Source organism: Phoca vitulina, unplaced genomic scaffold (genome assembly GCF_004348235.1).
Source record: "Phoca vitulina isolate PV1807 unplaced genomic scaffold, GSC_HSeal_1.0 scaffold62, whole genome shotgun sequence".
NCBI classification, from domain to species: Eukaryota; Metazoa; Chordata; class Mammalia; order Carnivora; family Phocidae; genus Phoca; species Phoca vitulina.
Genome location: NW_022589765.1, coordinates 3,161,297 through 3,173,457, shown reverse-complemented (window position 1 = coordinate 3,173,457; position 12,161 = coordinate 3,161,297). Strand labels below are relative to the sequence as shown.

At 41.3% G+C, this 12,161-nt stretch overlaps 1 long non-coding RNA gene and 1 other non-coding gene across 3 annotated transcripts in view; one reads left to right on the top strand and one right to left on the bottom strand.

Moving 5' to 3' along the window:
* Window positions 1-12,161, bottom strand: part of LOC116623865 — a 66,514-nt gene that overhangs the window by 52,195 nt on the left and 2,158 nt on the right. The window lies entirely within an intron of this gene.
* LOC116623932 lies at window positions 550-657 on the top strand. The gene has a single exon (XR_004297803.1). It is a non-coding gene; the product is annotated as a U6 spliceosomal RNA (small nuclear RNA).

Here is a 12,161-nt window from a genome sequence, read left to right as displayed (position 1 = left end):
CAAATCAGTCAGGCCTTGGCCTTGCCTTGTCTCATGTGTAAGCTTGACAAGCCTTGAGCCATTCCACACAACCAAGGGGTGATTACATCCAAAGCATGATGGGTTGAGGCTACAGCTGATTCCACTGACGAGGTCAGCATCCTTCTACCCAGTGGAAGCTGTTGCTGTTTCTGACACTAAGTGAGGGGCCAAGAAACTAATTGGCTCCCCTTTTTTAAAAGGTTGCAAATCCGAACAAAAGAACATTCCGCAAAGAAGCAATTTGCCTAGGCTCTTCAAAAGTCAATGTCCTGAAAGGCACACACACACAAAAAAAAGGCTGTGGAACTTTACTGGACACTAAATGAAGTGACAACTAAATACAATCTGTGACATTTGAGTGGCTTCTAGATGGAGTTTTAAACACCTCGAAAAGACACCATTACAATAATTAGAGAAATTTGAATACAGATTATAAGTCATAATAGCGTTATAACAAATGGTAAAATGAGTGGGATTGTTGTATTGTGGTTCTCTGGAAGAATGCTTCTGCTCTAGGGAACACATGCTGCGCTCACCTCAGCTGCACGTACCCTAAAACTGGAACGACACAGAGAAGACTGAGCACAGCCTCTGCACAAGGATGAACCGCAAATTTGTGACGCGTTCCATATCTTTAAAGATCCTTATTTAAAAAAAAAAAAAAAAAAGGAAACACATGCTGAAGTATTCAGGGAGTCCGTGCAATTTACTCTCAAATGATTCAGGAAAAAAATAATGTATATTTACACACAGATAAAGCAAATGTGGCAACATGCTGACAATTGATAAAGGGCATAGAGGTATTCGTTGTATGATTCTTACAACTTAATATCTTAAATATTTCAAAATAAAAAATTAGGAGGAACCATGCTGCAAAGAACATTTTGCACATATCTTATTGGGCACATGAAACTCTAGGTTATATACTAGAAGTGGAATTTCTAAGTCATAAAATATGAGCATCTTTAGCTTTATTTGATATTGCTAAATTACTCTCCAAGGTGGTTGTACCAGTTTTTACTTCCACCACATTTTACCACATCTTCACACAACACTGTCAGTTCTCGTTTCTGCCAATCTGATGGGTGTAAGATAGTATCTCATTACTGCTTTTTTCCTAACATTTTATTACAAAAAGAAATTTAAACATAAAGTTTAAAAAAGGGGTGCCTGGGTGGCTCAGTTGTTAAGCTTCTGCCTTTGGCTCGGGTCATGATCCCAGGGTCCTGGGATCGAGCCCACATTGGGCTCCCTGCTCGGCGGGAAGCCTGCTTCTCCCTCTCCCTCTCCCACTCCCCCTGTTTGTGTTCCCTCTCTTGCTATGTCTCTCTGTCAAATAAATGAATAAAATCTTTAAAACAAAAAAAAGAAGTTTAAAAAATTATGCAGTGAATTCAGGTGGTGGCTACATGAGCATTTTGTCATATTTGCTTTATCACGTATCTATCCATCCCTCCATCCATAATTCAATTCATCATATTCTGTTATGTATTTGAAAGTAAATAAATTGAAACCATCTTTATACTTCACCTCTAAACACTTCATCATGCATATCATTGACAAGAGTTCAACATTTGCTTACAGATTTTTTTTTTTAATTTTTATTTATTTATTTGAGAGACAGAGTGAGCGAGAGAGAGAGAGAGCACACATGAGCAGGGGCAGAGGGAGAGGGAGAAGCAGGCTCCCTTGCTGAGCAAGGAGTCTGATGCAGGGCTCAATCCCAGGACTCTGGGATCATGACCCGAGCCCAAGGCAGACGCCTAACCGACTGAGACACTCAGGTGTCCCTGCTTACAGATTTTTAAGGTAAAATATATACACAGTGGAATGCCCAAACCATGAATATGTATTTGCTGAGTTCTAACAAATGCACATACACATGTAACCCAGACCTCTGTAAAAATATAGAACATTACCATCACCGCTAGAAAGCTCCCTAATTTCCCTCCAGGCCAACCCCTGCTCCCACTTCCACCAGGTAACCACTGCTCTGATTGATTTTTCCATGATTAGTTTTGTCTCTTCTAGATACAATATGCACTTTTTGTGGACAATTTCTTTCACTCAGCATGTTTTTGAGATTAATACATGTGTTTGCCTCTATCACTAGTTTGTTCCTTTTCTTTTTTAGGACTTTATTTATTTGAGAGAGAGAGAGAGAGAGCACAAGCAGGGCAAGAGGGAGAAGCAGGCTCCCTGCTGAGCAGAGAACCCTACTCGGGACTCGATCCCAGGACCCTGGGATCATGACCTGAGCCAAAAGAAGATGCTTTAACCAACTGAGCCACCCAGACGCCCCTAGTTTGTTCCTTTCTGTCGCTGAGTAGAATTCCATTGTATGAATATGGCACAGTTTGTTTATCCATTTTTCTGGTGATAGACACCTAGTCTCTTTTCAGTTTGGGGTTATTATGAATAAGGCTGCTACGAACATTCTTGTCAAGTATTTTTGTGGACAAATGTTTTCATCTCTCTTGGGTTTTTATTGTTTTAATCTGCATGTCTCTGATTACTAGTGAAACTGAACATATTTTCTCTTTTTTTAAAGTTTATTTAAGTAATCTCTACACCCAACGTGGGTCTTGAACTCACCACCCCCAGATCAAGAGTTGCATGTTCTTCCAACTGAGCCAGCCAGGCACGCCAAACATATTTTCATATTAGCCATATTTTACTGTATATATTATCTACTTTTATCTTTTGTTCATTTTTCTGTTAAGCTGTTTGTCTTTAATCTTTTATCTTTATGAAGCAGCTCTCGGGACACCTGGGTGGCTCAGTCAGTTGGGCATCTGACTCTTGGTTTCAGCTCAGGTCGTGATCTCATGAATCGAGAGATGGAGCCCTGCATTGGGCTCTGTGCACAGTGTGGAGTCTCCTTGAGATTCTGTCTCTCCCTCTCCTTCTGCCCCTCCTCCAAGCACACTTTCTCTCAAATAAATATCTTTTAAAAAAGCAGCTCTCTTTAAGTTTTATTTATTTAAGTCACCTCTACACCCAACATGGGGCTCGAACTAACAACCCCAAGATCAAGAGTTGCATGCTCTTCTGACTGAGCCATGCAGGCACCCCAAGAAGCGCTCTTTTTATTCTGGATGCTAATTACATATTTCTTACATGTTGTAAATATCTTCTCTTCTCTTTGTTTATAGTATCTATTCTTATATAGAAGTTTTAATTTTTAACACTGTCGAATTTACTAATTTTTTTCTTTTACAGTTGTACTTTATGCACCTTGTCTAGGACAGTGATCTTTGGTCTAGGGTACATATTCCCTGAAGGTATGTGAAGACTTTTAAGGTGTTTAAGAGTATGGACGGCTTTGAAGGAATTAAGTTCTAGATTCCCAATTGCCATATCTATTCTTTCCTAAAAGTGAAATATTTCAGAATGCCTGTGTGGTGGCCTCACTCTAGGTCTCCTTTTCCACCTTTCCTTTCACAAATGCCTATATCCCTTTTCCCCAGTATGAATCTTAGTATTGTTCATTCCCTTAAGTATAAAACATCTGGTGAGCCAAAGGGGCAAATCAAAGTATTGGTGTTAAAAGTGTACATACTGTATTTATATGAAATTATAAAACAGGGAAAATGAATTCCTAGTGAAAACAGAACAGTGGTTGCTTCTGGGGTGGGAATGAAGATTCTCTACTTCAAACAAAAAAACACAACAGCAAATAACATGCATGTTGAAGTTTTCAGGAGTGAAGTGTACTAATGTCTGAAACTTACTTCAAAATGCATAAAAACATAACATGGGTTAATGAAGGGTATAGGGGCCCAAGGCAGGCTACCCCAAGATGGGCCACTTTGGCATAAAGATTATTTCGACTTAAAAGTAACCAAAACCTAGGAGATGCAGGAAAGGCTCTCTGGGTTCCCCACAACGGCCTAAATTTACATTGGAAAGCAGAGCCTGTACCAGGAAGAGAGCTATTTTTTTTTTAAAGATTTCATTTATCCATTTGAGAGAGAGAAAGAGCGAGAGAGAGAGAGAGAGAGAGAGAGAGAGAGAGAGAGAGCACGAGTTGGGGGAGGGGCAGAGGGAGAAGCAGACTCCCTGCGGAGCACAGAGCCCAATGTGGACCTATCTTGGGACTCCCTGATCATGACCTGAGCCGAAGGCAGATGCCCAAACAACCGAGCCACCCAGGTGCCCCAGGAAGAGAGCTATTAACAGGAACTCCCCTTTATGTAAGGAACTTAACCTGCAAAATAGGACAACCTTGTTTTTCTAAACATCTCCCTTCACCTTCCTGCTAATGGCCTTCTCCTCTTTGTATCCTCAGACCTCTCCTTAGTTCACGTAAGCTTCATGTTGCCTCACTGTCTTTGGAATCTCCAGGTCTGTAGATTTACTATACGTACGCCTATTAAATTTGGTTTTCTCCCGTCAATCCGTCTCATGATAATTTGATTCTAAGTCCACTTCGAAGGACCACAGGGCGGCAGGAGGCCTTCCACCCCAACAATGGGTAGACAGAAAAAGAGGTATTAAAGTGAACATAACAAAATGCTAATTACAGAATCTAGGTGCCAAGGATATGGACATTTGTATACAATTCTATCAATTTTTTTACTTGTTTAAAACAAGTAGATGCTGGATGCCTGGGTGGCTCAGTTGGTTAAGCGTCTGCCTTCGGCTCAGGTCATGATCTCTGGGATCTGGGGTTCTGGGTTCTGGGATCGAGTCCCATGTCAGGCTCCCTGCTCGGTGAGAGCCCGCTTCTCCCTCTCCTCCCCGCTTGTGCTCGCTCTCTCTCACTGTCTCTGTCACTATCTGTCTCTCTCTCTCAAATAAATAAATAAAATCTTAAAAAAAACCAAGTAGATGCTGAGGAAGCTTCCTCTAGTCAAAGTCTCGTGTCTTTTTCTGCTTCTGAGAGACAGGTCCATGAGAACAAAGCGATGAGAGCTGTGGGTGGCAGTGCCTTGTATCATCCAGGCAACAAATTCATGGCAAGGCTCTGCCTCATCTATCTTAGAATTAGAATTCAGAATTGAAATAGTTGTTACAAGGAATGCATTAACACGTTTTTATTTGAACTGGAAAAAAAAGTCAGACTTTTTAAAACAAAATAAGTCTTATTTGACTTTTTTTTATGATGAATAGGACTGCCAGTTAGATTATATAGTGGGCATTTTCTATAAATTGAATAAACTCAGATCAGTAGCTTCAAAAACTATATGAAAATATATTTAAAGCTCAAGACAAAATAGAAGCATTTATTTTAAAATTCTATATTGGCAAATATTCATTCAAATTAACAATATCTTAATTTTTCCAACCCTTTCTGAGTATATCAGGTTAAATAAGTTACCACTCAGTGAAAAAGTAAAGAGGTACAGTTACTAGTCATCTAAAAAGCCTTTTTTTTTAAAAAAAAAGTTTTTTATTTATTTGACAGAGAGAGACACAGCGATAGAGGGAACACAAGCAGGGGGAGTAGGAGAGGGAGAAGCAGGCTTCCCGCTGAGCAGGGAGCCCGATTCGGGGCTCGATCCCAGGACCCTGGGATCATGACCTGAGCCGAAGGCAGACGCTTAATAACTGAGCCACCCAGGCGCCCCTAAAAAGCCTTTTTAGTATAGTTCCTAGAAGGTGAGAAAGCGAATAACTCTAATGAATGAGTAACAAATTCTTTTACAAGTCAGGTGGTTTCCAATCCTTTGCTTTCAACAAATTTGAAGGAAAATCTAATCAAGTAGCCAGACAAGAGATCATAAAAAGACATTTCTGATAGATCACTATGTGATTTTTGGCAAACAACTCAGAAAGAGCTCAAATAGTCAAATTACGATGCTATTACAATACTGTTTATATTTTCAGATGCTTACATGTTTGAACAATTTTCTCAGTGCCTCATAAAAACAAAAATAGAATTGAAACTGAACTCTCATTCCAGCAACAGGTTGTATTCATCCATCCATAAGTACATGGGAGGGGAAAAAAAAATCCAGCTCATTCAAGGGTGCATTTCCAATAAAATTTGACTTTGATGTTTTCCATTCATTTATCAAAATGTATAAAAAATTTATGTTTTGAGCAATTTTATACCAATAACAGTTACAAATAACTCAATCCAGAGAAATTTTTTTAATAGCTAAGAATATGTTTATAGGACATTTGCTAAGAAATTGTTTTATATTCACATTTTTGCTACAAAGAAATATGACAGGGTGATCAATAAAGGACTTTTAAGCATAAAAATATATCACATCAAGATAAAATTCTATGGGGGAAGCGGAACGGAAAAATGAATTAAAGACAAAAATAGATAAAAATTTTCTGGCTATTAAAGAAGAGCTTATCCCTTTAATTTTCAAATGGATGACAGTGGGTATCAAATCATTATGGTATTTAGATTTCATTTAAAATAGTGATAGATTTGGTTTTTATGCCACCATTTATAATATATTGGAAATTACATCCTTTGTAATTATCTTAACTTATAACGAAAACATTTTTATGTCACATTAAACATGTAAAAGTGGATCCATAATTTTTCAAAATTCTTTGAGGGATATGAGAGCAAACAGCATGAAAACCAGTGGTCTAAGAAATCATTTCCTACCCTATGATGAAATTATATTCTCTTGTATTTTCTTTATTTCTTATTTTTTTTAAAGACTTTATTTATTTATTTGAGAGAAAGAACAGGAGCAGGGAAGAGGAACAGAGTGAGAAGCAGGCAGGGAGCCTGACAACAATGTGGGGCTCGATCCAGGACCCTGGGATCATGACCTGAGCTGAAGGCAGACGCTTAACTGACATGAGCCACCCAGGCACCCTCTCTTGTATTTTCTTTAAAAATGTCAAAGTTTGGGGGCACCTGGGTGACTCAGTTGGTTTAGCATCGACTTGGTTTTGGCTCAGGTCATGAGCTCAGGGTCCGCTTTCCCTCTCTCTCTCCCTATGACCCTCCCCCCGCTCGTGCTTATTCTCTCTCTCTCTCTCTCTCTCTCGATAAAAATAATAATAAAATTTTTTAAAATGTCAAAGTTTTGCCTTTCACATTTCTGTCTCTAATCAGCCTGGAGTTGAGATTTCCCCAAAACATAGCCCAGATAGACACAGCACCAGAATCAGCTGGAGCCTGTGGGGAAGCTTTACATTTCCCCCAAACATAGCTTAGCTTTCCTGACTCTGAATCACGGGAGTGGGGAGTATCCAAGAATTAGTAGTGTCAAAAAGCTGTTCAAGTGATTCTGGTTCACCATCAGGTTGGGGAAGCACTGACTTATATGATAGAGGCCAAACGATTTAATGTACCATGCAAGGTGTTACAGACTGGTCTGTATTCCCCCCAAAATTCATGTTGAAGTCCTAACCCCCAGTACCTCAGAATGTGACTGCATTTGGAGATAAGGCCTTGGAAGAGGTAATTAAGTTAAAATGAGGTGATTAGGGTGTGCCCTAATCCAATACGACAGATGTCTTTATTGAGAAGAGATTAGGACGCAGACATACCTAGCGGGAAGACACAGAAGACGGCCATCTGCAAGCCTAGGGGACAGACCTCAGATGTGAACCTGCCAACACCTTGAACTCATACTTCAAGCCTCCAGGACCGTGAGAAAATAAATTTCTGTTGTGTAAGCCACCGGTCTGTGGTATTTTATTATGGCAGCTCGAGTAGACTAATATACAAGGATTTTATCTGGGCCCTGACTACCTCTCTAGAGCCTCGGGTCTCTTGTCAGGCTCCATCCATCCCCCCATTACCACCTACCCACACCTTCGGCTTACTAGTTTTGAGACCTTGGGCAACCTAACCTCTCTGTCCCCAGTTGTCTTACTTGTAAAATGGGGATAATAATATCACCTCCCTAGAGCTGCATGATGATTAAATGTGATCATCTATGTAAGGCACTGAACACAATGTAAACATAAAAAACACTCAGTAAATGTTAGCGGCTACACTCTGGCCATAAGGCATTAACTGCCATTCTCCAACTGCATGTTGTTTTGTTCTACCTCCATGAGTCAGCACATCAGCTGACACGTCTGCTTAGAATGCCTTTCTTTTTTTTAATATTTTATTTATTTATTTGACAGAGAGAGACACAGCGAGAGAGAGAACACAAGCAGGGCGAGTGGGAGAGGGAGAAGCAGGCTTCCTGCGGAGCAGGGAGCCCGATGCGGGGCTCAATCCGAGGACCCCGGGATCATGACCTGAGCTGAAGGCAGACACTTAACGACTGAGCCACCCAGGTGCCCCTTAGAATGCCTTTCTCCCACCATGTCAGCTAGCTAACTCTTGGTTGTCCTTCTGAAGTCCGTGTACAGCCAGCTCTGATTCACTCTTCCCCCTCCCCCCGCTTCTAGAGCTCTCCTCTAGATTCCCACAGCACTCTGTGCTTGCCTCTACCAAGTGAGATGCCATCGCAGGGTTTTCGGCAGAGGAGTGACCTGATATGGCTTGAGTATCTACCATATGCCAGGCACCATTTTAGGTTCTGAGTCAAGATGAGAATAAAAAGAACACTTAACTTATAGGGTTACTGAGAGGATTATGAGAGACTTAAGACAGTGCCTGGCATATGGTAAACTCTCAGGAAATGCTAACAATTATTATCTATCTACATTCAGGACACTTCCTCACATCTATTGACATCTGTGGCCTTTGGCTCCTAGTCTCCCTCCCTGAACACAAATCCCATTACCATCCTGGGTGATGATACCGCCAACGTGCTAGCGCCTCTCCTGGACCTCAACTCCTGTAGCTTTCACCTCCACCCTTCTCCAGATACACCATGACAATATCCTGACCTTGACGTTGTTGTTGGACTTTTGCAGACTGAATACATTGTGTACAACCAAAGGAATAGATTAGAAAGCCCAGGCGGAATTTTCCGTTAGCTTAAGTTGAGAGCGAGCTCTTCTGTCCCTACCTCAAACAAGCAAAAAGTCTCTTCTGTATGACTGAGTCCTGGAAGATAAAAGCAAAGGAAAAAAGGGAGGGCTGGCTGGAGATGCTAGTTTTGCGGGCACGAGATAAGGGCAGGCATCTCTATGACTGCTCAAAAGAGAGGAAATTACAGTTGCAGTCTTTCTGGCAGCAAGGAGGGAGGGAGAGGTTAGTGATCAAGACACCTGAGCAGGTCAGGAGACTGCGGGGCAGGTGCTGCTGATAAACACTGTTCAGCATGAATGACCTTCACAGAGGCTGTTCTCTGGTGATGAGTCAAGAGTAAGCCTATGCAGGTGTGTACTCCTTCCTGCCAGAAAGTACATAGCTCTGGGGGCAATGCCTGGAAGTCAGGGCTCACCCCACCTTCCTTCACTCAAAACAACTCTGCTCTTGATTTAGTTGGGCTTCCAATTACAACTGCATTTGCGAAGTGTTTAGTGCTAAACCTTGGCTTTTCCTCTCAGCAGATAACTACACATGTTACTTTCCACGGAATCCAGCTGCCACTGAGGTGTGGTGACCACCCTCAAGATTCTTCTCTACTTATCTACATCTCATCACTTTTAGCCTCTAAGGATGTATCCTTTTTCCTATTCAAGGTTAATGCCACTACTCATGCTTGATTCCATCTCTTTCTCAGTTCTGCTGCGTCTTTATGCTATCTATTTTCCTTTCTCCATATTAAGTTGCTGTTTGGAGTATTTGGCAATGGTTTAACATTGGCAATTTCATACGGTTCAAGCTAATATACCTTCGTTCTTTTCCTCTCTAAATATTCCTTCTCCTCGACCAAAAACAATTACAACAAAACATCCTTTTACAGACAAGAGTAACCTCTCTATATAGATTGTATTTTTCTAACATCACCCCTCTTGTGTCCCTTCATATAAAACCTAAACACCATACCCCAGCTGTATCAGCTATATCTGCCTTTGTTGGTCACATCTCCCAACTGATAATTCACCTAACAAATACTTACCAAGGGTCTGGCGTGTTTATGAAATTTTTATTCACTCATTAAACAAATATCTTCTGAGTACCTACCCTGTGCCAGACACTGTTCTAAGAAGTACTTGGGCTAGATCAGTGAACAAAATAAAAATTCCTGTCCTCTTGGAGCTTATAGTCTAGTAGGGGTTGGTAGCAGACATACAATAAATAAACACAATAAAGAAAATAATCGGGGTGCCTGGGTGGCTCAGTCGGTTAAGTGTCTGCCTTCAGTTCAGGTCATGATCCCAGGGTCCTGGGATCGGGCCCTACTTCGGGCTCCCTGTTTAGCAGGGAGTCTGCCTCTCCCTCTCCCTCTGTCCCTGCCCACCATTCGTTTTCTCTCTCTCTCACTCTGTCTCTCAAATAAAATCTTTTAAAAAATAACCATATAGTATGTTCCAAAGTGATAGATGCCATGGGGGAAAAAAGTAGAGCAGGGGAGATTGAGAACGCTATGAGAGAAGTTGTAATTTCAAATACGGTGGTCATGGTAGGCCTTATTGAGAAGGTGACAATTTTTTTTTTTTTTTGAGAAGTTTACAATTAAGCAAAGACTTGAAGGACAAGCCATGGATATATCTGGGGGAAGTGTTCCATGCAGAGTGAATAGCAAGTCCAAAGGCCCTGAGGCAGGAAAGCTAAAGGAATAAGGGGAAAGAATAGGAGATGAAGACATAAAGGTACAAGGACCCTGACTGTGTAGAGCCTTTGTATTAGTTAACTACTGTTGGGTAACAAATTGCCCTAAAATTTAGCTATTTAAGGGGTACCTGACTGGCTCAGTCGGTGGAACATGGGACTCTTGATCTCGGGGTCATGAGTTTGAGCCCCACGTTGGGCGTGGAGATTATGTAAAAAAATAAAAACAAGTAAGTAAAATTTAGCTATTTAGAACAGCAATACACAGGAATTTAAGAGTGGTTTGGCTGGGTGGTTCTAGCTTTGGGTTTCAAGAGGTTGCAGTCATCTGAAGTCTGGGCCTGAAGAATCCTCTTCCAAGGTGGCTCACTCATGTGGTTGACAGGTTGGTGTTTGCTGGTGGTGAGGGAGGAGGAGATGTGAAGAAGGGGAAGACTCAGGTTTTCCCCGTGTGGCCCTCTCTACATGCTGTTTGAGTATCCTCATGACATAACAGCTGGCTTCCTACAGAGCAACCAATCCAAGAGAGAGGGAGGCAGGGACCACAATGCCTTTTATGACCTAGGCTTTTAAATCATATGCCATCACTTCCACAGTATTCTATTAGTTTACACAGGTCAGCTCTAGTTCACTGTAGAAGACAACTAGCCAAGGGCATGAAGAGCAAGAGGCAAAGATCGTTAGAGATCATCCTGGTGGCTGGCTACAACAGCCTCTGTAGGTCATTACACATCTGTAGCTTTTACCCTGAGTGAAATGGAGAGCCATTGAAGGGATTTGAGCAGATAAATGACAATGAGCTGACTTATTAGGACAGCTCTGGCTGCTTGTGTGAACAGAGTGGAGAGGGGCAAGGATGTAAGCTGGAAAACCAGCGAGGAAGCTAAAGTGCAAAAGAGAGAGAGACCAGGGTTATAATGGTGTCGATGAGAATTGGTGGGATTCTGGATCTATTCTGAAAATTGAGATGGACAGGATTTGCTGATGAACTGGATGTGGGATAGGAGAGTGGGGGGCGGATTAAAGATGACTCCAAGAGTTTGGGAGAAATTACAAAAATGAGTTAGACATAGATTTTACCATAAATGAACTTAAGGTATAGGTGAGATAAGACATGTACACAAATAGCTATATTACATGGCAGAAAGCACTACGATCCATAACAAAGGCACAAATTCAAGTGCCAAGTGAGATGAAAAAGTTCTGGAGGTACTCAATGCCACTGATCTGTATACTTAAAAATGGTTAAAATGGTAAATTTTACGTTATATACTTTTTTTTTAAGTGATCTCTTTGCCCAACATGGGGCTGGAATTCACAACCCGAGATTAAGAGTTGCATGCTCCACTGACTGAGCCAGCCAGACGCCCCTATGTTACATACATTTAATTACAATTTTGAAAAGGTGCTAACAAAACCAAAAACAAAAATTCAAGTGTCAAGAGAGTTCAGAGGAGGAAGAAGAGATGACCTCCAGCTAAAGGAATCAGAGAAGGCTTTGAGTAAGGGCAGTCTTTCTACCCTTGAGACATGTGAGTAAATGAATGGAAGGCAGGAAAGCTGGGGATGGGCAGGCGCACAGTTCATAGTT